This window comes from Heterodontus francisci, chromosome 12, assembly GCF_036365525.1.
Source record: "Heterodontus francisci isolate sHetFra1 chromosome 12, sHetFra1.hap1, whole genome shotgun sequence".
NCBI classification, from domain to species: Eukaryota; Metazoa; Chordata; class Chondrichthyes; order Heterodontiformes; family Heterodontidae; genus Heterodontus; species Heterodontus francisci.
In genome coordinates, this window is record NC_090382.1 from 43490415 (window position 1) to 43514303 (window position 23889).

General features: G+C 43.0%; 1 long non-coding RNA gene across 2 annotated transcripts in view; it reads left to right on the top strand.

The window, feature by feature from the left end:
- LOC137375577 (uncharacterized) overlaps positions 1–23889 on the top strand; it is a 64326-nt gene that overhangs the window by 39302 nt on the left and 1135 nt on the right. The window lies entirely within an intron of this gene.

Here is a 23889-nt window from a genome sequence, read left to right on the forward strand (position 1 = left end):
GGGAGAGGCTTCACTTCAAAAAGAGCACAGAGTCCGGGGAGAGGCTTCATTTCAAAACGAGTGCGGAGAGCAGGGAGAGGCTTCAATTCAAAAAGAGCACGGAGAGGCTTCAGTTCAAAAAGACTGTGGAGAGCGGAGAGAGGATTCACTTCAAAAAGAGAGCAGAGAGCGGGGAGAGGCTATCCTCTATCCTATCCTCTATCCTATCGGATCCTCTATTCAGTTCAGTGGAAAGAGCCCATTCAAGAAAATCAAGTATGGCATCACAGATAGGTGATTGGTTGGGGAAAGTGATTAAGGTTTATTCTAATCCTAACATTTAAAATAGTAAAGGAATTAGTGATAAACTTCATAAAATATATAAAAAAGGAAAATAAAATAAATAATTGAATAAAATAATTAAGCAGTTAATTAAAACACATTAAGAATGGCAGGACAGGTGATGGGTCACGGCTGCAGCATGTGGGAGCTCTTGGATGCCAGTGTGATCCAGGGCAAACATGTCTGCAGTAAGTGTTTGCGGCTCAAAGAGCTTCGGCTCAGAGTCATTGAGCTGGAGGCCGAACTGCAAACACTGCAACACATCAGGGAGGGGGAAAGTTACCTGGACACTTTGTACCACGAGGTGGTCACACCCCTTAGGATAGTGTCTTCTGATTTGGTCAGTGGTCAGGGACAGGAGAGTGTGGCTGCAGTTGAGGCAGGTAAGAGGACCCAGAGGGCAGGAGTGAAGGAGCCTCAGCCTTTGCAATTGTCCAGCAGGTTTGAGGTTCTTTCAGCTTGTTTGGATGAGAGTGGGGGCTGCACGGTGGATGAGCTAACTGACTGTGGCACAGTGGTACAGGAAGCCATTCAAGTGGAGGGAGAAGAAAGAGATGTAGTGGTAGTAGGGGACAGTATAGTTAGGGGGATTGACACTGTTCTCTGCAGCAAAGAGTGAGAGTCCAGATGGCTGTGTAGCTTGCCCGGTGCCAGAATTCAGGACATCTGCTCAGGGCTGGAGAGGAACTTACAGTGGGAGGGGGAGGATCCAGTCGTCGTGGTCCATGTAGGTACCAATGACATAGGGAGGTCAAGGAAAGAGGTTCTACATAATCAGTATGAGGAACTAGGCACCAAATTAAGAAGCAGAACCTCCAGGTAATAATCTCTGGATTATTACCTTATCCACGTGCAAGTTGGTATAGGCAAATAAGATTAGAGAAATTAATGCGTGGCTCAAAGACTGGTGTGGCAGAAGTGGATTCCAGTTCGTGGGGCACGGGCACCAGTACTGGGGAAAATGGTGGCTGTACCGTTGGAACGGTCGCCACCTGAACCATGCTGGGGCCGGTGTTCTAGGGAGCCGCATAACTAGGGAAGTAGCGAGGGTTTTAAACTGAATAGTGGGGGCAAGGGATCAAATTTGTGAAGATATGGTAAATCAAGGAGTAGAGACATGGCAAGAGAAAAAGGTATTAATATGGGAAATGATTAACAGACTGTGACAGAAAAGGACAGAATGTTCAAATCTAAGAGTAACTCAACAGATAAGGCTAGAAGTTACAAAAATAATAAAAGGACAAAACTAAAGTCTCTGTATCTGAATGCATGTAGCATTCGAAACAAAACAGATGAACTGAGAGCGCAAATAGAAATGAATTAGTATGATCCGATAGCCAATACAGAGACATGGCTGCAGGATGACATAGATTGAGACCTGAATATTGAAGGGTCCATGGCATTTAGGAAGGACAGGAACGTAGGAAAAAGTGGAGGGGTAGCTCTGTTAATTAATGATGGTATTAGCACAACAGAGAGGGATGACCTAAGTTCAGGAGATCTGGATGTAGAAGCAGTTTGGGTAGAGATGAGAAATCATAAAGGCAAGAATTCACTTGTGGGTGTGGTGTACAGGCCACCTAACATTAACCACACTGTAGCACGGGGTATAAAGGAAGAAATAATGGCAGCTTGTCAGAAAGGTACAGCGATAATTATGCAGGATTTTAACCTACACATAGACTGGACAAATCAGAAGGGCAGAGGTATCCTAGATGAGGAGTACATAGAGTATTTTTGGGATGATTTCTTGGAACAGTACGTTCTGGAGCCAACCTGAGATCAGACTATACTATAACTGGTATTGTGCAACGAGATAGGATTAATTAATGACTTCATAGTTAAGGCGCCCCAGGGGTAGCAGCGACCATAATATGATTGAATTTTACATTCAGTTTAAGGGAGAGAAGAGTGGGTCCAAGACCAGTATTTTAAACGTAAATAAGGGCAAGTATGAGGGCTTGAAAGCAGAGATAGCTAAAGTGAACTGGCAAATTAGGTTAAGGCATAGGTCAATAGAGATGCAGTGGCAGACGTTTCAGGGGATATTTCAGGATATACAGAATAGATACATTTCAATGAGAAAGAAAAATTTCAAGGGTGGGACCCGCCATCTGTGGTTAACTAAAACAGTTAAAGGTAGTAGCAAACTTAAAGAAAAAGCATATAATTGTGCAAAGATGGGTGGCGAGTCAGAAGATTGGACAGAATATTAAAACAGCAAAGAATGACTAGAAGATAAGGAAGGCAAAATTAAGACTATGAGAGAAATCTAGCTAGATATATAAAGACAGATAGTAAGAGTTTCCATAGATATTTAAAAAAGAAAAGAATTAACAAAGTGAGCATTGGTGCTATAGAAAGTGAGTCTGGCAAATTAATAATGGATAATAAGGAGATGGCAGATAAATTGAACTGGTGTTTTGCATTGGTCTTCACTACAGAGGATACAAGTAACATCCCAGAATTAGCTGAAAGTCAGGAAATGGAAGGGAGGGAGGAACACAAGAACATTACAATCACCAGAGAAGTGGTACAAAGAACAAACAAAGAACAAAGAACAGTACAGCACAGGAACAGGCCATTCGGCCCTCCAAGCCTGCACCGATCTTGATGCCTGCCTAAACTAAAACCTTCTGCACTTCCGGGGTCCGTATCCCTCTATTCCCATCCTATTCATGTAGTTGTCAAGATGTCTCTTAAACGTCTCTATGGTACCTGCTTCCACCACCTCCCCCGGCAACAAGTTCCAGGCACTCACCACCCTCTGTGTAAAGAACTTGCCTTGCACATCCCCTCTAAACTTTGCCCCTCTCACCTTAAACCTATGTCCCCTAGTAACTGACTCTTCCACCCTGGGAAAAAGCTTCTGACTATCCATTCTGTCCATGCCGCTTATAACTTTGTAAACCTCTATCATGTCGCCCCTCCACCTCCGTCATTCCAGTGAAAACAATCCGAGTTTATCCAACCTCTCCTCATAGTTAATGCCCTCCAGACCAGGCAACATCCTGGTAAACCTCTTCTGTACCCTCTCCAAAGCCTCCACATCCTTCTGGTAGTGTCGCGACCAGAATTGAAAACAATATTCTAAGTGTGGCCTAACTAAAGTTCTGTACAGCTGCAGCATGACTTGACAATTTTTATACTCTATGCCCCAACCGATGAAAGCAAGCATGCCGTATGCCTTCTTGACTACCTTATCCACCTGCGTTGCCACTTTCAGTGACCTGTGGACCTGTACGCCCAGATCTCTCTGCCTGTCAATACTCCTAAGGGTTCTGCCATTTACTGTATACTTCCCACCTGCATTAGACCTTCCAAAATGCATTACCTCACATTTGTCCGGATTAAATTCCATCTGCCATTTCTCCGCCCAAGTCTCCAACCGATCTATATCCTGCTGTATCCTCTGATAATCCTCATCACTGTCCGCAACGCCACCAACCTTTGTGTCGTCCGCAAACTTACTAATCAGACCAGCTACATTTTCCTCCAAATCATTTATATATCCTACAAACAGCAAAGGTCCCAGCACTGATCCCTGCAGAACACCACTAGTCACATCCCTCCATTCAGAAAAGCACCCTTCCACTGCTACCCTCTGTCTTCTATGACCGAGCCAGTTCTGTATCCATCTTGCCAGCTCCCCTCTGATCCTGTGTGACTTCACCTTTTGTACCAGTCTGCCATGAGGGACCTTGTCAAAGGCTTTACTGAAGTCCATATAGATAACATCCACTGCCCTACCTTCATCAATCATCTTCGTTACTTCCTCAAAAAACTCAATCAAATTAGTGAGACATGACCTCACCTTCACAAAACCATGCTGCCTCTTGATAATAAATCCATTTGTTTCCAAATGGGAGTAAATCCTGTCCCAAAGAATCCTCTCTAATAATTTCCCTACCACTGACGTAAGGCTCACCGGCCTATAATTTCCTGGATTATCCTTGCTACCCTTCTTAAACAAAGGAACAGCATTGGCTATTCTCCAGTCCTCTGGGACCTCACCTGTAGCCAATGAGGATGCAAAGATTTCTGTCAAGGCCCCAGCAATTTCTTCCCTTGCCTCCCTCAGTATTCTGGGGTAGATCCCATCAGGCCCTGGGGACTTATCTACCTTAATGCTTTGCAAGACACCCAACACCTCCTCCTTTTTGATAATGAGATGACCGAGATTATCTACACTCCCTTCCCTAGGCTCATCATCCACCAAGTCCTTCTCTTTGGTGAATACTGATGCAAAGTACTCATTTAGTACCTCGACCATTTCCTCTGGCTCCACACATAGATTCCCTTCTCTGTCCTTGAGTGGGCCAACCGTTTCCCTGGTTACCCTCTTGCTCTTTATATGCGTATAAAAAGCCTTGGGATTTTCCTTAATCCTGTTTGCCAATGACTTCTCAAAACCCCTTTTAGCTCTCCTGACTCCTTGCTTAAGTTCCTTCCTACTGTCTTTATATTCCTCAAGGGATTCGTCTGTTCCTAGCCTTCCAGCCCTTACGAATGCTTCCTTTTACTTTTTGACGAGGCTCACAATATCCCGCGTTATCCAAGGTTCCTGAAACTTGCCAAACTTATCCTTCTTCCTCACAGGAACATGCTGGTCCTGGATTCTGATCAACTGACGTTTGAAAGACTCCCACATGTCAGATATTGATTTACCCTCAAATAGCCGCCCCCAATCTAAATTCTTCAGTTCCTGCCTAATATTGTTATAATTAGCCTTCCCCCAATTTAGCACCTTCACCCGAGGACTACTCTTATCCTTATCCACAAGTACCTTAAAACTTATGGAATTATGGTCACTGTTCCCGAAATGCTCCCCTACTGAAACTTCGACCACCTGGCCAGGCTCATTCCCCAATACCAGGTCCAGTACGGCCCCATCCCTAGTTGGACTATCTATGTATTGTTTCAAGAACTGGTACTGAACAAATTATTGGAGCTGCAGGCTGACAAGTCCCTGGGTCCTGATGGACTTCATCCTAGGGTCTTAAAAAGAGTGCCAGTGAGATAGTTGATGAGTTAGTTTTAATTTTCCAAAATTCCCTCAATTTGGGGAAGGTTCCATTAGATTGGAAAATAGCAATATAACTCCTTTATTCAAAAAGGGAGGGAGACAGAAAGCAAGAAATGACAGGAGAGTTTGCTTAACATCTGTCGTAGGGAAAAGGTTAGGAGCTGTTATTAAAGACGCTACAGCAGGGCACTTAGAAAAATTCAAGATAATCAGGCAGAGTTAGCATGGTTTTGTGAAAGGGAAATCATGTTTAACCAATTTATTGGAATTCGTTGAGGTAATTACATGTGCTGTGGATGAAGGGGAACCGGTGGATGTATTGTACTTAGATTTCCAGAAGGCATTTGATAAGGTGCCACTTCAAAAGTTATTGCAGAAAATAAAAGCTCATGGTGTAGGGGCGAACATATTGGCATAGATAGAAGATTGGCTAGCTAACAGAAAAAATAGAGTAGGCATAAATGGGTCATTTTCTGGTTGGCAAGATGTTTCATGTGATGTGCCACAGGGATCTATGCTGGGGCCTCAACTTTTTACAATTTATATAATTGACTTAGGTGAAGGAGCCGAAGATATGGTTGCTAAATTTGCTGATGACACAAAGATAGGTAAGAAAGTAACTTGTGAAGAGGACATAAGGAATCTACAAAGGGATATAGATAGGTTAAGTGAGTGGGCAAAGACCTGACAAATGGACTATAATGTGGGAAAATGTGAAACTGTCCATTTTGGCAGGAAGAATAAAAAAGAAGCATATTATCTAAATGGTGAGAGATTGCAGAGCTCTGAGATGCAGAGGGATCTGTGTTGCCTAGTGCATGAATCACAAAAGGTTAGTATGCAGGTACAGCATGTAATTAGGAAAGCTAATAGAATGTTATCGTTTATCGCGAGGGGAATTGAATATAAAGGTAGGGAGGTTATGCTTCAGCTATACAGGGCAATGGTAAGACTACATCTGGAATACTGTGTGCAGTATCGGTCTCCTTATTTAAGGAAGGATGTAAATGCTTTGGAGGCAGTTCAGAGAAGGTTTACTAGACTAATACCTGGAATGGGTGGGCTGTCTTACGAGGAAAGATTGGACAGGCTAGGCTTGTATCCGCTGGAATTTAGAAGAGTAAGAGGTGACTTGATTGAAACATACAAGATCCTGAGGGGTCTTGAGAGGGTGGATGTGGAACGGATGTTTCCCCTTGCGGGAGAATCTAAGACTAGGAGTCACTGTTTAAAAACGAGCAGTCACCCATTTAAGACAGAGATGAGGAGAAATTTTTTCTCTCAGAGGGTCGTGAGTCTTTGGAATTCTCTTCCTCGAAAGGCGGTGCAAGCAGAGTCCTTGAATATTTTTAAGACAGAGGTAGATAGATTCTTGGTAAGCAAGGGGGTGAAAGGTTATCGGGGGTAGGTGGAAATGTGGAGTAATCAGTTCAGCGATGAACATCTTGAACGGTGGAGCAGGCTCGAAGGGCCAAGTGGCCTACTCCTGCTCCTAATTCATATGTTTGTATGTTCGTATGTAATTAAATTTAAAAGCAAAAGAAACGGATAAAAGGTGACTCTGCTAGCAGCTAAGATGGCTACCCCAATTTGCATCACTATGGTCCACATTCTAATGCATTGAGGTGGAGACAAATTGTCTGCCCAGTCCCAGCAAGAACAATGACCTGGGGAATCTGAGTGAATGATCTATCCTGTTCCTATTAGCAAGACATTAAAACCATCACTTGGACATTAAACTGGTGGAGATCAACCACTCAAACCTAATCACTTGAAAAATAGGACCCTGGTTGAGAGAAGCGAATTCCTAAACATGGATTGATTAAGCTGCAAGAGGGAATACACACTAGTAACCAACATGTTGAATCACCAGGCAATAGTCATGTGACAGGCCCACCATCTGCAGCAACCAAACAAGTAGCTAGAGACTGACAAGAGAAGGCCCAAGTGGGCTCCCTCCTCCCTCTCTCTCTCTCTTCAATCCACCTTGAAAGCTGTAAACCCTGCCTGCTGGACGAAACCACCTAAGCATATCACTGCTGCAGACAGAGAACCTTTGAAGGAAATCATCCACATTGCTGTCTCCAGGAGAACCACTGAATCAGCCGTCCACTTCTGCAAACCAGAAGCCTCAGGACCACTGAATTCAACCTGAAGCCAGCCAAGTCACCAACCTCCACAGACTGTATACCTCTTTTTATTTCTCCGGACTCTAATCCGACGAGTCTATCCTTCCCCACTGTGTAACATATTAGTGTGTGTGTGTGAACCTCAAGTGTGTATATGTGTGTGTGTGTGTTTGTGTGTGTGTGTGTGTGTGTGAGAGAGAGAGAGTTGGAGCATAATTTATTATTTTACTTAGATCAGTTTAAGTTCAATAAAGCTAATGTCTTTCTTTGTTAAACTCAAGAAAACTTGTCCGACTGATTCTTTTTATGATCATAGCACATAAATCGCTAAACACTCACGTAATTGGCAAGTTTATCCACTTTAAAAATAAAATAAACCTGTTGTGGTCAAACAAGGAGAGGGAAAAGAGGGGAACCCTTTGACCTCTCCTCACCTGATCGTCACAAACCACTTAAAACATTCTTACCTTGACAGTTCTGCTTCATATCCTTAATCACCCATGGGGCCTTCAAGCGTCCAGCAGGAGCTGGTGCTGGAGGACAACTCCTCAGAGGAGGTCACTCACTCTAATAGTGCACCAGCACAGGACTCACGTAGACCACACAGCAGTTCACATTCACACCTACAGCATGGCTACTGGGTCCACTTGGCAGCAGGATATATGACTGGAAAATCATCTTGGGGTGAAATACAGCACCAAGGTTGCAAACAGCCTGGTTCAGCCTCAGATAGTTGCCGGGGAGGGGGATTGTGTTGGTGGCTAGGGAGCAATTAGAGGTGTGGGGAGTTTCACCACCCATCCCCCATCCCCCTCCCTCCTGATCCCCCTCCTTACAATGGGGAGTGGAGGGTTGGCAGGGGGTTAAATTTGCAAAACTCTAAAACCCAAACTCAAACTGCTGAAATGCCAAAGTGCATACCCATGTCAGGTGGTAGGCTCTTTTAATGTACCTAGGTTACCATTTTTCAGACAGTACTGGAGTTTTTGGAAGGTTGGCATTGAAATAAAAGCGAGATTGAGCAATTCTTCAGGAGGAGGGCTAAAGTCAGGAGTCCTAAGATTAATAAAGGCTCAGTGCTAACAGCTGCTTTCTCAGCTCCCCTTGGGAAATGGTTGGATGAAAGTAGTTTGGCATGCAGGCTCCCACCTGCCAAGAATGAGGCACATATATTTCGCCACATGGACCTTAAATTTTAAAATTGTTGTTGGAAAGAAAAGAAGGCCTATTACAAGGGGTTGCCAAGCCCTCGGCTGGAAAGACATTTTTTGCATACTCGCAGACAGTGTTGGAATAAAAAAAACTAGTTCCTGCTCCAATTTAATTCACAATGGACTTTTGATTACCAAACGTTTAGGGTGGCAGAGCTCGCATTCCATGTTGACTGCTAAGATGGCCGAATATACAAACGGACGTGGTCACAACCCCTAGTCACATGACTAACCTGCTGGGCAACCTGAGGTTTTTGAATTTGAACTTGCCACAGAGTTTTTGAACTGGCAGAAAGCTCCTGGCTCCAGGATTGAGAACATCTCTCTCCTGTCTGCTCTCATTTCTTTCTCACCAGCTTTGGAATCCATTGAAGACACATGAACCCCAAGACAGAGAAAAGTCTCCTACAGTGAACAAGGTTTAAGAAGAATACTGGGCCCCAACGAAAAGCAAGAATTACCTACAAGCAAGAACTACCTACAAAAGGACTACAGTGAGTTCGAAGCACAGTAACAAGAAACTCTTCAGATATTGCCTCAAACCTCTCTAATTTTCTTCTGCTCTTTTCTGTCTCTATTTGCATGTGCGTATCGCGTATGCATGCTAGCGTGGGGCGTGGTGTGTATACGTAGATGTTAAAAGAATTAGAGTTTAAGTTTTAATCAATTTCATTTTTCTTCTTTAAACCTAAGAAAACCTGTTTGTGCTCATTTCTTTACCTTACAATTGGAAAGCAGTGAACAAGGATTCACCAAGGGGGAACTCAAAACACAGTGTGTTTAAAATTAAATCCTGTTACAGTAAGACCAGGTGAAGGCTGAAAAGGACCCCTAGACACCTTTCTCACCTGGCCGTAAGAAGTTGTTGTAAGAGACTTTTCTGTAGTCACATAAGAACATCAGGGTAGATGGCGCCAGGGTTGCATTAGATTGGACCTCAGACAAAAAATGTAATCAGCATCCATGGTTGCAAGGGCCTGCTGTGGAGAGAGCTCTACATGGGAAACAGAAAGGTGGATAGTGATTGGGGCAACACAGTGCTCCAGTTTGTAGGAGGCACTACCTACGTAACAGGATAACAAACAGAGGCTCAAAGTCCTTGACAACTCAGAAGAGTCGTGTGTCCAGAGGCTGAGATTATCATATCAGGAGGCATCTGAAGTCTCCTAGAAGACTTGTTCTCTGCTGGACCTGATGGCCACACATTATCAATGGCTGTGAAAGGGGACAGCCCTCAACTTTATCACCTCTGTTTCCTTCCAGAATGCCACTCTCAGGTACAGGGTACCAAGGATTGCAAACATGTGTCATTCCATACACCTCCAGATCAACTAGGAGTATTTGTTAACCACAAGGAATTTCATTCCATAAATGTCCAAGTGGTCCGCAACCACAAGAAAAAGTTCATGCAGGTCTGCATTAAATGGGTGTTGCCACGATGCTTTCATGCTTCATCCGTCCAACATCCCCAACCTGTTGTAACCTGAAGCACCCTTAAAGGTGGCTGTTTTGCTACAAAGGATACCCCCTCAAAACTCCTGAAAACACCTCTGAGGAACCCTGTAAATGAAGCCCAAGAGTGCTACACTAACAGCCATATGATAATCAGCTATGTCACTGAGCAAGCCATCAGCATGCTCAAGATGCACTGCAGGTGCCTTAGAGGTTCCCTTCAGTATGTGCCAATGAGAGTCTCTAGGACAATTGTGTGCTACATTCTGCACAACATAGCACAGCAACAAGGACTAGAAGTAGAGGAATAACAAGCCACTCATCAATCATCATCTGATCAAGATTCCAATAGAGAGGAGGAAGAAATGAAGATGGGTCCTAACGTCAAACCAGCTGCTCACATTGCTGCTCGGGATGCCAGGTATTCCCTAAAAGCTCTAAGGTTCAGTTAGTCACTTATTTTGAACCAAAGTCATGATCACATCAATCTGAACCCTCCCCCCAAGTTGACACGAAGCAGTCCTGTAACCACCTATCCACCCATTTTCATTGTCATTTCCTCACATACATCAACAAGCAACTGAAACCGCTATGCAAGAATAATCAAGGTGGGACAGTGCTGCAAATTATTACATTTTAAGTCATTTAATTAAAAAAAATAAACTTAATAACTTAGCATTTTCACAAACACCCATGTGAACTACAATGTTTTCTTTTCCTTTCCTTAGTCCTTCTAAGTGGTGCAACCCCTGTGGCTTCAGCAGAGGTCGAGGCAGGCTGCTCAGATTTTTGCTCTGGCTGCTGAGGTGTTCATGATCGATGACCTCTAGGATTTGGAGTCCATGAGAGCCCCGCCAAAGATTGATGCTCCTGTGCCTGTGACAGAATCGGCCATCAGGAAACGCGGCAACATGTGGGCTTCTGACTGAGGGGGATCGGCAACTGGTGAAACCTGGGGAGCTCTTTGAGTAGAGTCGCCACTTCCATATCTCCTTTCACCATCTTCCCTCTCATGGCTCAGCCTGGCTTCACTGGTGCCACTCTGTTAGGGAACAGCTTGGTGCAGATCAGTGATGTGTTTTATAAGGCCACAGCTAAAATATCTGTCATCCCATTTAAGGCAGCAGATATTTTGGCATCCATAATCTGCACAGCCATGGTCATGGCCTCATTTGATTGCCACGATTGAATTTCTATGGAGGAAGGCAGTTTATCCATGGAAAAAGACATTCTTGCAATGTCCTGCACCATCAATCCACTCATGCTTGAACTGGACTCCTTCATGCTCTCTGCAATTGTGAACAATGTCTGTAGCAGAACAGCCAATACCTTGCAGATTTTCTACGATCACCCATATCATTGATGGCTCCTGTGCCCAACTGAGCAGAGCTTGAAGCGAATTGCACCTTCCAGAGGTGGTAGGAAGAGGCCCTTAAGTGGCTATTAATTGGCCACTTAAGGGCCTCAGTTGGCCTTTCCTGTCCCTAACAAGATAGCATGGTGACAGGAAGGCGATAGGCACTCCACCTGCCGCCTTCCATCATTATTTTATGGTCCCCCGTGTCCCGTTCTGCCTCTCAGGAGCCCACAAAACTCAGCCCAACTTAAATACGTCGTAGGAGGTGTGGGTCGGAGATAACCAGCCAGCTGTGAAGTTCAAACCTTTCCGTCTCCAAGGATCAAGGACGCAGATATGCCACAGATCTCCATGACCTCCTTCTCTGATGATGTCTGCTGCACTATGTGTTGTGTGTCACCAAGAATATGTGGTTAGAGATAGCTCAGGAGGTCAGCAACAGCCCTTTTCTGCATCCAGAGCAGGAAGCAGTTTACTGACCTAACCAGGACAGGAAACTTCTGGTACTCTCCCTCTCCTTTGTGCTCTGTGCTCACTTTTTCTACAGCTGGGAAGTGACAAATTTGTGAGTGTGTGTAAGGCATGTGATCTCCCAAAGGGTGCCTTCAGTGAGGGTGATTACTTGGCAGAATCATTACATTGCATAAGGATTCAAGTGAGTAGTAGTGGTGGATGGATAATTGGGAAGGTAAGGAAATGGACAGAAAGTAAAGGACAGGTGCTCTACCAGTATAAGTGGATACGAAGAGTGATGTGTTGGATTAGCTTGACAAGACAGAGTGAGGGTGTCCACTAGAGGATATATGTGAATCTGCAACTGTACTCACCTTTCCTGACATGGTTAGGTCATTAAGCTGCTTTCAGCTTAGGATCCAGGAATGGGCTGCAGTACTTCTGCTGCTGATCTTCTGAGCCATATGATTCTTCTTCCAGTTGCTGGAAAGATTATTTCCATCTTGCTCCTTACTACATCCAGCAATACATTGAGTGAGGTGTTGTTAAAGCAGTGTGCAACCTTTGAACTTCCTGAGTCCATCTTGTAAGTTCGGCATCTCTTTTCAAAACTTCCTTACTCCTCCAAATGTCAACTTTGAATTGGCCCTTTAAATAGTTGATTTGAAGTTGTTTCATATGGGTGCCCACTGACATGCATTGGAGATGCGGAACCCAGAAGTAAAACAATAATTATGGATCCATGTTGAAATTGGACATTCCAACGAGCCAAAACTTCTTTCAGGTTTCGCCCCCACCTCTCAGCTCAGAACCTGTCTCTGCATTATTATTTAGCCCAATACCTTTGGTCTTCCCAATGTTTAATTGCAGGAAATTTCAGCCTATCTAGTACTGAGTGGAGGACAAGCAATCAGACAATTTAGAGTCAGTGAAGGTTTTGAGGTAGAGCTGGATGTTGTCAGCATACGTGTGGAACCTGATACTGTATTTTCGAATGATGTCACTGAGGGGCAGCATGTAGATGAGCGATAGGAGGGGTCAATGGCCAAGGTAAGAGGGGGTCTCCTGAGGTAGCACTACAGGAGCAGGAAGAAAAGCCATTATAAATTAAACTGCAACTGGATGGTTAAGAATGGAACCAGGTGAGGATAGTCCCACCCAGCTGGAGAACGTAAGAGGAGCGTTCAAGGAGGATGGTGTGGTCAACCATATCAAAGGCTTCAGACAGGTCAAGAAGGATGAGAAGGGATTATTTACCATTGTCACAGTCATGTAGGGTATCATTTGTAACTTTGATAAGGGCCTTTTTGAAACTGGTGGGGCGAAAATCTGATTGGAGGGTTTCAAACATGGAGTTGTGAGAAAGAAGGGCATGGATCTGGGAGATGACAATATGTTCAACAACTTTGGAGAGGAAAGGGAGGTTGGAGATGGGGCAGTCATTTGCTAGGTCGGAGGTCCAAGGGTGTGTTATTTAATGAGTGGGTGATGATAGCAGATTTGAAAAGGAGCAGGACAGTACCTGAGGATCAGGAACCATTAAAATAGGGATATTCTGGTAAATAACAATCATGAGATAGTATTACAGTGCATACAAACTTGCTTTATAAATTAACTGCACTTCACACCTTACCATACACATTTGATTTGGACTATTAGAATCATTGTTGTGGACCAATAACAATAGCTTCTGCTAGACTGGTGGAGGACCAGGCTGTCATTTCCTGTTCCGAAGAAGGGTCACTGACCCGCAACGTTAACTCTGCTTCTCTTTCCACAGATGCTGCCAGACCTGCTGAGTGATTCCAGCATTTCTTGTTTTTGTGTCATTTCCTGTTGATGTTTCTTACGGTGGTGCAATGAAATACGAAAATAATAAACCCTGTTCATTGGAGACTTCCTGTGCCTCTGTATCAGATCTATTCCTGTGGCAGACCACCTTTCTGTTAAAGCCAGTCTGTAAATTAGAGCAATGTTGCTCCTTTTTTGAGAAGGCCAGCATCTGGATTTAGGTGTTAATTTACTGCTGCAGCAGAAGACAATTTAGCTGTCATTTTAAACAACTGTGACAGGTACAAATGTAAAACTCTAGAAGAGTTAAAAAGTTATGAACTATTAATTCAAGAGACACTACTAGCCTACTTGAACTTCACTCTCATACATTATCATCATTATCTCAATGTGCCTTCCTTTCTTCTTTGGCCTCCTTATCTCGAGAGACAATGGGTAAGTGCCTGGAGGTGGTCAGTGGTGTGTGGAGCAGCGCCTGGAGTGGCTATAAAGGCCAATTCTAGAGTGACAGACTCTTCCACAGGTGCTGCATACCGCCTTCCACAGTATCAATTATCCTATCAATTATTTTGTACCATAAAATATATCATCACTCACATGGTACCAAAGCCCTATGCAACAATGGTAGTTTGAGATGGGACTTTGGCTACTTTTGTAAATAATATTGAACAGTTTTTCAAATATTTTGTAATAACGTCAGTTTACTTCAGTCTAAGTGTTGTCTATTGCAATATGGCTGACTGCTGCCATTGCTGCTCGTTTCAGTATTATTCCATGCCTTGCCATAGATACAGCTAAATTCAAATGAGGCACTTCATTCACTATTCTAAACATCCACTCCCTCCACCCCAGGCATACCATGGCTGGACTGTGTACCATCCACAGGATGCATTCAGCAAGGCCTTTTCAGCAGTACCATCCAGGGCTGGGCCACATAGAAGGACAAAGGTAGCAGGTTCAAGGAAACACCACCACTTCCAAGTACTCTACCAAGTCACACACCAGCTCGACTTGGACATTCCTTCATTGTTGCTGGGTCAAAATTCTGGAAATCCCTACTATGGGAGTATCTTCACCACAAGGAGTGCAGCAGTTCAAAACAGCCCGCCACAACCTTCTCAGGGCAATGAGGGATGAGCAATAAATACCAGCCTTGCCAGTAACACTGTCACCCACATCAAAAGTGCAATGATACAACATTCATGGACTAACTCTGAAGCATTATGAAAAATGGACTTTGTTTTTATAAAATGAGCCTTTATTTTAAAAAGTGAACAATGGTCCAAAATGGCCAACGAAGAAAAAGGGCATTAGCCTTTTGTGTTTCCAAACAGTCTGACAAAGACAAAGGACAAATCTTCAAAGTCAAAAAGTGTTAATGAAACCCATCTTACACCTATCCTAAAATCATTCCAAAATCAAATGTCTTCTTCCAAAGCAAAGGTGTGAAGTAGCTACATCCTGGGCCTTGCATGATCAGCATGGGAAAGAAACCAGGGAGTCTCCTAACAGGAGATGAGAGGTGACACCATTTTACCTTAAAACAAAGACAGCCAGAGAGAGAGAGAGAGAGACTGACCCAGAGGTGAAGCTATTTGTAACATCTGGCATTCCAGCAAGCCAGAAAGCACATGACCTGCTGAAAAGTCTGATGTTTACATTATGCAGCAGAGAGAGCTGGATGTGACCCACCATCTACAACAGAACCTTTAATCAAGTGGGAAATCTACAATCATTTCAGGCCTGCAACCATCCAGAACTTGCGTCTCAAGAGATTCCAACAGGTTTGTCGTAACTTTCCCCCAACCACTTAAAAATCACCTTCCTCTTTCCCTTCTCTATCTATTTTTTTCTTGTGAGTGTGTGTATGAGCAAATGCAATTGCAACAATTTCGGGATAAAGCATATTGATCAGTAAACAATTGACTTTCTGTTTTATAAAACCTACAAGAAAACCTGTCACTGTCTGTTATTTGAAAAATAAAACCACAAGGGACTAACTCTAATGCAAATACACTTGCTGTGGTCAGGTGGGGAGTTGAACAGCAGGAACCACCCACGTCACTGGCTGTAACAAATTGGGTCTCGAAGCCAGGATATGAACTGCCAGACAAAGAAAAGATTTGGAAAAGGGGAGGAAAATTGATCTCTAAAATTGTGAAACAATAAACAAACAGGTTTTCTTGTATTCTTCTGTTTTTTCTCTCTGATGCTTGAAACAAAAGAGATGGCCACATTTAATGCTAAGGAGTTTGTAGATCAAGGAGAGATATCCCATGACAAGTTAAACAAATTAAGTATTGAAGATTTAAAAAGCCTAGCTACAGAGGTGGGAATCACTTTCATACAAAAAGCAAAGAAACCCAATCTGGTGAAAAGTCTAGTCAACCATTTAAAACTTACCCCTTGACCTAGAAGAAGAAAGCCTAGAATCAGAGTGCAAAACAAAATCTAGCTAGAATCCAGTTGCTGTTGGAAAGGGAAGAGCTGCAGCTTCAAAAGGAAAAAGAGGAAAAATAGTTTCAAAAGGACAAAGAGAAAAGAGAAATGCAAAGAGAGGAAGCAGCAAGAAGGTTTGGGTAACAGAGACTACAAACTCAAAATGAAAATACTGCTGGTTATTCAAACCCTATCAACAATTCAGAGCAAAACTTTGATGTGCTGAGACACTCACTACTAGTGCCAAAATGTAATGAGGAGGTGGTTGAGTCATATTTTATCTCATTTGAGAAAATAGCAATCAGGCTAAAATGGCCGAAAGAATTCTGGACTCTTACAAAGCAAGTTTGTCGATGGGGCTCATGAACTTTTTTCCCTGTTATCAGTAGAAAGTACCTCTGATTATGAACAAATTAAAACTGCAATGCTAAATGCATGTGAGCTGGTTCTGGAAGCATATAGGCAGAGATTCCGTCACACCCGGAGAAGATCCATACAGACTTACATTGAATTCGAAAGAATCAAACATGTGGCTTCTGATCGCTGGATACGGTCCCTCAAGTTAGAACTCTCATATGAAAATTTGAGAGAAGTGATGGTGCTGGAAGAGTTTAAAATAGCATCCCAAGTAGCATAAGAACCCACATCGAAGAATAAAGAATCACAAGAGTAAGGGAAGCCACAAAATTGCCAATGACTATGAATTAATACAAAAATCAATAACTCCGAACAAATTTGGCACTAGTAACTCGTATAAGCTAGGGAGAGATATCAGGGATGCAGAGGAAGCAGAAATGGGCTCGAGATAAAAGGAGAGCAGGGAAGAAAAACCCAACCAGTCTCCAACCTTTAAAGAAAGGAATCCAGGGGATAAGCCAATAGGGGTTCACCTGACATGTTTCCAGTGTGGCAAATCTGGGCATGTTTTGGTCAATAGTTGCCAAATAACCAGCAGGAGGCACTGCAGTCAAGCCTGCGTCTGTGGCTTTGAAAGGTTTAAGCCTGTGTTCTATATATAACACGAGCAGAGCACATATCAGAACTTTTTGCGTAAAGGAAAAATGACTCCTTTTGTGTCCCAGGCACCAGACAAGGAGATAACCATCCTCAGGGATACCGGTTCTTTTCAAACATTACTGGCAGCCCAACTGACAGAAATGCCACCGGAAAACAGGACAAATACCACGGTATTAGTAAAGGGGCTTATTGGCAAATGCTTGAAGGTTCCCTTAGTTAAAATTTGCCTACAGAATAAGTTGGCCACTGGGGTAGTGACAGTTGGAATCATTCCGAGCTTACCCATGGAGGGGGAGACGTATTGCTGGGCAATGACTTGACAGGAAACACAGTATTGTACCCACTGAAGAATCACGCAATCAGGTTCCAAATCCAATACTAATCAAACCCAACAACTTAGATTCACAACCCAGCCAGAACAAGAGGGAGGAAGAAATTCCAGATGCTTCACAGGGGCTAAAATGCAATTTATCACCCAATATCACTGTAGAAATAAGAACTATCAATGTGCCAGAACCTAAATGGTTAATGCCATGTAATGCCAGGGGTTAAAGCTTGTACAAACAGAGAATCTTGCCACAAGCAGTAACAGAAATTTTCATACTACAAGCTTCACCAACAATCACATGGTCCTGGAGATTAACATTCCTAAAGTAGTACAACCTGGTGTGAGAGGAACTACAACCTCATTTGACAACAAGCAACCAAAAGAAATGCAATTTTTTGATGGCACCTTATCCAAAGGAAGGATGATGATAAAAAAATATCAGCTGGAAGACTGAGGAGTGAATGAAATGAATGTGTAAAATGGTGTGACCCTAAATTATCTCACTGTTTCTTTTTCCCTCTTTCTAAACCCAAAAAAAGCATAAAAATGAAATCCAAGGAGCTTCATTTTTTTCCCCTTTTGGGGTAGGTGTCACGCACAACAGAAGTGTGAGGATACATCATTCATGAACTAACTCTGAAGAGTTCTGAAAAACAGACTTTGTCTTGATAAAATGAACCTTTATTTTCAAAAGTGACCAATAGTCTAAAATGGCTGCTGAAGAAAAAGGGCATGTATCCAGTCTGACAAAGACAAAGGACAAAGTTCCGAAGAAAGGTCACTGACCCGAAACATTAACTCTGCTTCTCTTTCCACAGATGCTGCCAGACCTGCTGAGTGATTCCAGCATTTCTTATTTTTGTTTCAGATTTCCAGCATCCGCAGTATTTTGCTTTTATTAAAGACAAAGGACAAATCTTCAAAGCCAAAAGCTGTTAATGGAACTCATTTTACACCTATCCTAAAAAATTCCAGAATTGAATGTCTTCTGCTAAAACAAGTAAAGGTGTGAAGTAGCTACATCCTGGGCCCTTGTGTGATCACCATGGGTAAAACCAGAGAGTCTCCTAACAGGAGGTGAGAGGTGACACTGTTATACCTTAAAACAAAGGCAGCCAGAGAGAGAGAGAGAGAGACTGACACAAAAGGTAACAGTTGGTAGTCCAGCAAGCCAGAAAGCACATGCCCTGCTGAAAAGTCCAACATCTACATTATACAGCAGAGAGATCTGGAAGTGACCCACCATCTTCAACAGAACCTTCAATCATGAGATAAATCTACAATCATTTCAGGCCTGCAACCATCTAGAACTTGAGTCTCAAGAGAATTCAACAGTTTTATCGTAACCTTCCCCCCTAAAATAAAAATTTTCTCTATCTGTTTCTTCGTGTGTGTGTGTGTGCGTGTGTGCGTGTGTACAAGCAAATCCGTGAGTGGATACAGTTGCAACAATTTTGGGATAAGGCATATTGATCAATAAACAATTGACATCCTGTTTTATAAAACCTGCAAGAAAACCTGGTGTTGTCTGGTTATTTGAAAAAAAAAGGGGCTAAACTCTAATACAAATACACTTGCTGCAGTCAGGTGGGGAGTTGATCAGCGGGAATCACCCACGTCACATCACATAGCTGTAACAGACACCCACATTCCAAGAATGAATTTTTAAAAATAAGCCAGTCACTGGCCTCAGTTTGCTGGTATTTGCTGATTTATCCTGTTTTAATGTAAAATCACTGAGTTTTGTAGACCCTTTCAATCCTGTAAATGTGAACCAGTTGCTTTGAACTCCTAGCAAAATTGCACTGAGGAAGACAAACCCAGGGAAGTCAGACCTGTGCCAAAAGGTGCATATATAAATTGCAGTCGCACCTCAAGATTTGAAAGTTTTCCATGAGCTGGTTGCTATGAATTTGCTGTAACTAAGCTCAGATCCATCTAACTGATACGCAATTAAGACTCCAAGGACATACGTGCACACAGCACAAACTCTAATGATATGAGAACACACAACTCAGACTACAGAGATATGAGGGCATCTTCTCAGACAGCAGGCATAACAAACAATTTCCAATGACTCCCCTGGGTATCTCTGCGCTCTCTCTGAGCCTCCTTTATCTGGGTGTCACTGAGCTCCATCTTATTTCCTCCAGGAAATAAATTTGACCAGAGTTCACTTTCCCCTTGTAAAACTTTCTAAATTCACCAGTTCTAAACATTGGACTTTACTGTACATCAGTTTTTTTCCCCTGTACAGCATAGCACGGCAGAATATTGGATAAAGCTTATTTTAGAGTTTTTGCGCAAGTCTCACTGCACTCCCACTATAACTACTTTGTTTTGTACGCCATTTATGAGGCAATTGGATTGCAGTTTTCATAATAAAAACAACAGAGTTGTGGAATGTGATCCCAAAACACTCATAAAAATCCTGCATTCCAATGAAATAAAAGGAAATTGAACTTACTCAGTCACCTTGAAGTAGTGACCTAGATAAAAAAAAGGTTTGAGGGCTGTTTTTCACTTTTCAATTGCTTTTTTGACTTGTCTGTTTTTCTGTGTTTTGTCGGTTTGCATGTATGTAAATCATTGCATTGTTTGTTCACAAAAAAGAGGAGAGAGTTTGAGGCTTCCCAAAAGATGAAAACAGGGCAGCAGCACACCAATAACAGTGGGCAAAGAATTATCATCCCCTATCACCCAATGACATAGCCTTCCCTATCTTACCCAGGGCCTACTGCTGAAAAGCCAGAGCACGTGCTCGAGTCAAATGGTAGGCCCTTTTAGTATGCATGGATAGCACCCTGATTACCATTTTTAGGACAGTGCTGGATGAAGCGTACAATGTGCACATTTCATACGGTATTAGCGGCCGTCCAGCTGAGTAGAAGACCAGTGGGTAAGTTGTAATTTATTTTAGTTATTTAATTATTTTAAGTATCAACAGTGGCTCAGTTAGGGTAGCACTCTCGCCTCTGATTCACAATGTTCTTGATTCAAGTACTATTCCAGGGCTTGAGCAAAACAATGAAGGTTGACATGACAGTGCATAACTGTGGGAGTGCTGCACTGTTGGAGGTGCTATCTATTGGATGAGATGTTAAACTGAGGTCCCATCTGCCTGCTCAGGTGGATGGAAAAGATCCCATGGCACTATTTCAAAGTACAGCAGGGGAGTTGTCCCTGGTGTCCTGGCCAATATTTATCCCTCAATCAACATCACAAAAGGAAACAGATTATCTGGTCATTAAAACATTGCTATTTGTGTGAGTTTGCGGGGGTCGTAAAATTGAGTGTGAGGCTGGGGGTGCCGCCGTTGCCTTCCTGCTCCCACTGCAATTTTACGAAGGGCAGCGGCAGCGAGAAATGGCCCGCCCACCCCAGGTCAATTAAGGCCCTTAAGTGGCCAATTAACTGCCACTTAAGGGCCTTCTCCCACGGCCGCTGGTATATTACCAGCGGGGGGCAGGCGGCTGAGAAGCTCCAGGAGGCGACCCAGTAAAACCTGGCTGCCTCAACGGGGGCTGAGGGGGGGGGACCGTCCCGATTGGGCACCCTGTGTCCAATGGAGGCCCCCCTATGGCCCAACCTCACCTATTGAACTACATTCCTCACCCCCCCCCCCCCAACCACCGCCCCCCACCAACCAACCGATCTCGCTGGGACCCGGCCGATTGTCCCCAACAAAGCCCCACAAACTTACCTTTTTTCTGGGGCTGGCATCCCTCTTGATCCTCTCCCAGGCTCCTATCCCAGCAGTGGCCACCCCTTCTGGTGGCGCTGCTGGGACTGAGAGCTGTCAGCCGCTGATGGCCGGCAGTTCTTGGAAGCGGGACTTCCTGCTTCAGAGGGAGGAAGTCCCGCCCGAGGCCAATAAGGACCTGGGCCATGTAAAATCATAGCATCGCTTCCAGGCTTGGCAGAGGCAGGCTCACCCCCGACATTTTGGCTGGTGGGTAGGTCTCCTGCCCAATGTAAAATTTCAGCCCCCATTTCCTCACTTCTGAATTCTAACCTCCTTGAGACAAAGATCAACATTCCATTATCCTTTTTATACGTGTGCACTGTTAGCGATTTGTGTGCATTTCAGTGACTTGTGACTTGTAAGAGATCGTGTGAGCTTGATTGGTTTAATTTCCTTAAATTATCAAGAACTTTAACTTAATATATGATCTTACATATCTTCAAATCCATAGGACTGCATCAGCACCTCAAGGTAATTCAGTACATCACATGTGTGAGGTATCAGTTTACAAAATACCACATGAACACAATGTAGACTGGCTGTCCTATGCTAATGTGTCTTAGGGTTTCTGTGGCTTTTTACTACCATGGAAATAAAAAGCTAGTCAGCAACTGGCCAGCTAATGCACTGACCATAAAAGCTATCGTATTGTCTCTATCCATTCAGTATTGTGATGAGAAATGAGACCCAGTGTTTACCAGAAATGATTACTTAATGGTCTGTTACTGGTATTGATAGTTACTCAAATTGATTTCATCCATAATTGATTACTGTCACCTCAGTGTGTTTCTGGTCTGTAACTGAAGGTTAAATCCACAGATCATCCACTTTGAGCATTCAAAGGGAGTGGATGGAAAAATTAGTACTGTAGCATTATAGCCCTATCTCCAACTTGCACTGCAGCTCCAGCAGAATGTCTGAATTTACCCATGTATATCTACTTGCAACTCCATTAATAGGCCTGAAAATTAGACTATGCAACATTATTGCATTAATTTATATGGGGCCTGATTTTAACTCTGTGTAAGTGGATGAGTTTTGAGTGAGTAAAATCCTGCCCATGTATGTGTCCATTAAAATAGTGGATAACGGAATTTGATACAAATACATTAACCATTCACACAGTAATAGCTCACCCAATTGTTTTCATTCTATAGTTCTCAATAAAAAAGGCTTTGTCTAAATGGCTGCTTTGGAGTGAATTTATCTGAGGTCACAGAGTCTAATCCTGGTTTGTGTTAGTTACCTGATCTCAATTAGGGTGGTAGTAGAGATTGATCTCAGTGACCCTGGATCAGTGACTGTTGTCACTCCTGATAACTGTTCCAGTAACTCCAGAGGCCCCATGTTTTCAAACATCAGATAAGGACAGCAACAAGTGGAGCTGTGATACCATCATTGAAAAGCCTAACAACACTCATTGTGAATGCTTACACATAAATAAGGGCCACTTGAATAAAGTGTGTGGTCAAGAGTCCAGTGCCCATGGAACCATCCCCCAGCAAGGAATTGATCCCCTCAAGAAAGGAGGGGAGAAAATTGGCAACAGTTTTTTTTAAACAAGTGTAATTATATTTATGATCAACAAGAATGAAACAAATTGCAAACCTATTTGGACATAGAGCTGTATTTTGTTTAAAGGTAACCATCAAACAAAGCAGGTCACGCTTTGAAACCAAAATGAGCAATTGCTGTCCTACTGAGTGACAATTTATCGATTTACCGCTGACCATTTTTGCCACTGATAGTCCTGTTTATCCAGCAGGCTGAGCCTTTAAACCAAGCTGGATTGGTTGTGTGTGATATAAATAGCACAGAATTTTTTAAAATGTTACTACTGCTCCACAAAGCATATCTTTGAAGTTGATATTTTCCTTTGTTTACATAAGGTCACTTCTAGCTCAGATAATTCAAATACACACAATTTACATTCGCAGATCTTCCAACCAGAAGAAAATGTTACAAGCATGAAAACAGCCAAATATGCTACTGTCAGCCCACAGACAATTGGGATTGTCACAAAGCCTTTATTTATTCTGTTTCAATATGAAATGTATTATTAAGTTAATTAGTGAGTTATGTGTATGTACAATAACTTTCAGAGATTAGGATGTCACCCTCAAAGTTGGGTAATAACTGCTGAAAATGCTAGAAATTTACAGGAGGTTGCTTAGCATCTGTCAAGAGTAAAGATAGGTTAACATTCTACACATGCTGTGCACTCCCAGCACACATACTGGTTTTACTTCAGATTTTTTTTTACTTGTACAGCACTTACGTAGGAACTCCATCTGCAGAACAAGCATTGTAGGAGGCCACAGAGTAGATCCTATCATAAGGTAGTGGAGATGCAAACCCCACACTTTCAGTACTGAGCTCTACTTTGGAGCAGTTCTTTTGCACAAGGGAGGGAACCCCTGTGAAGCAATGAGTCATTATGATTTCCTCTTGAAAACTGGTCGAGCAGGTTGGCTGGACATAGATTCAGTCTGGATATTTGCTGGGAGAAAATGATTTTTAAAAAAACAAAGATTATTTCATGTTGTGGTCTGGTGACTGCTGCACCCCAATGTATGCACTCATCAGTAATAACAACTTGCATTTATTTATCACCTTTAAT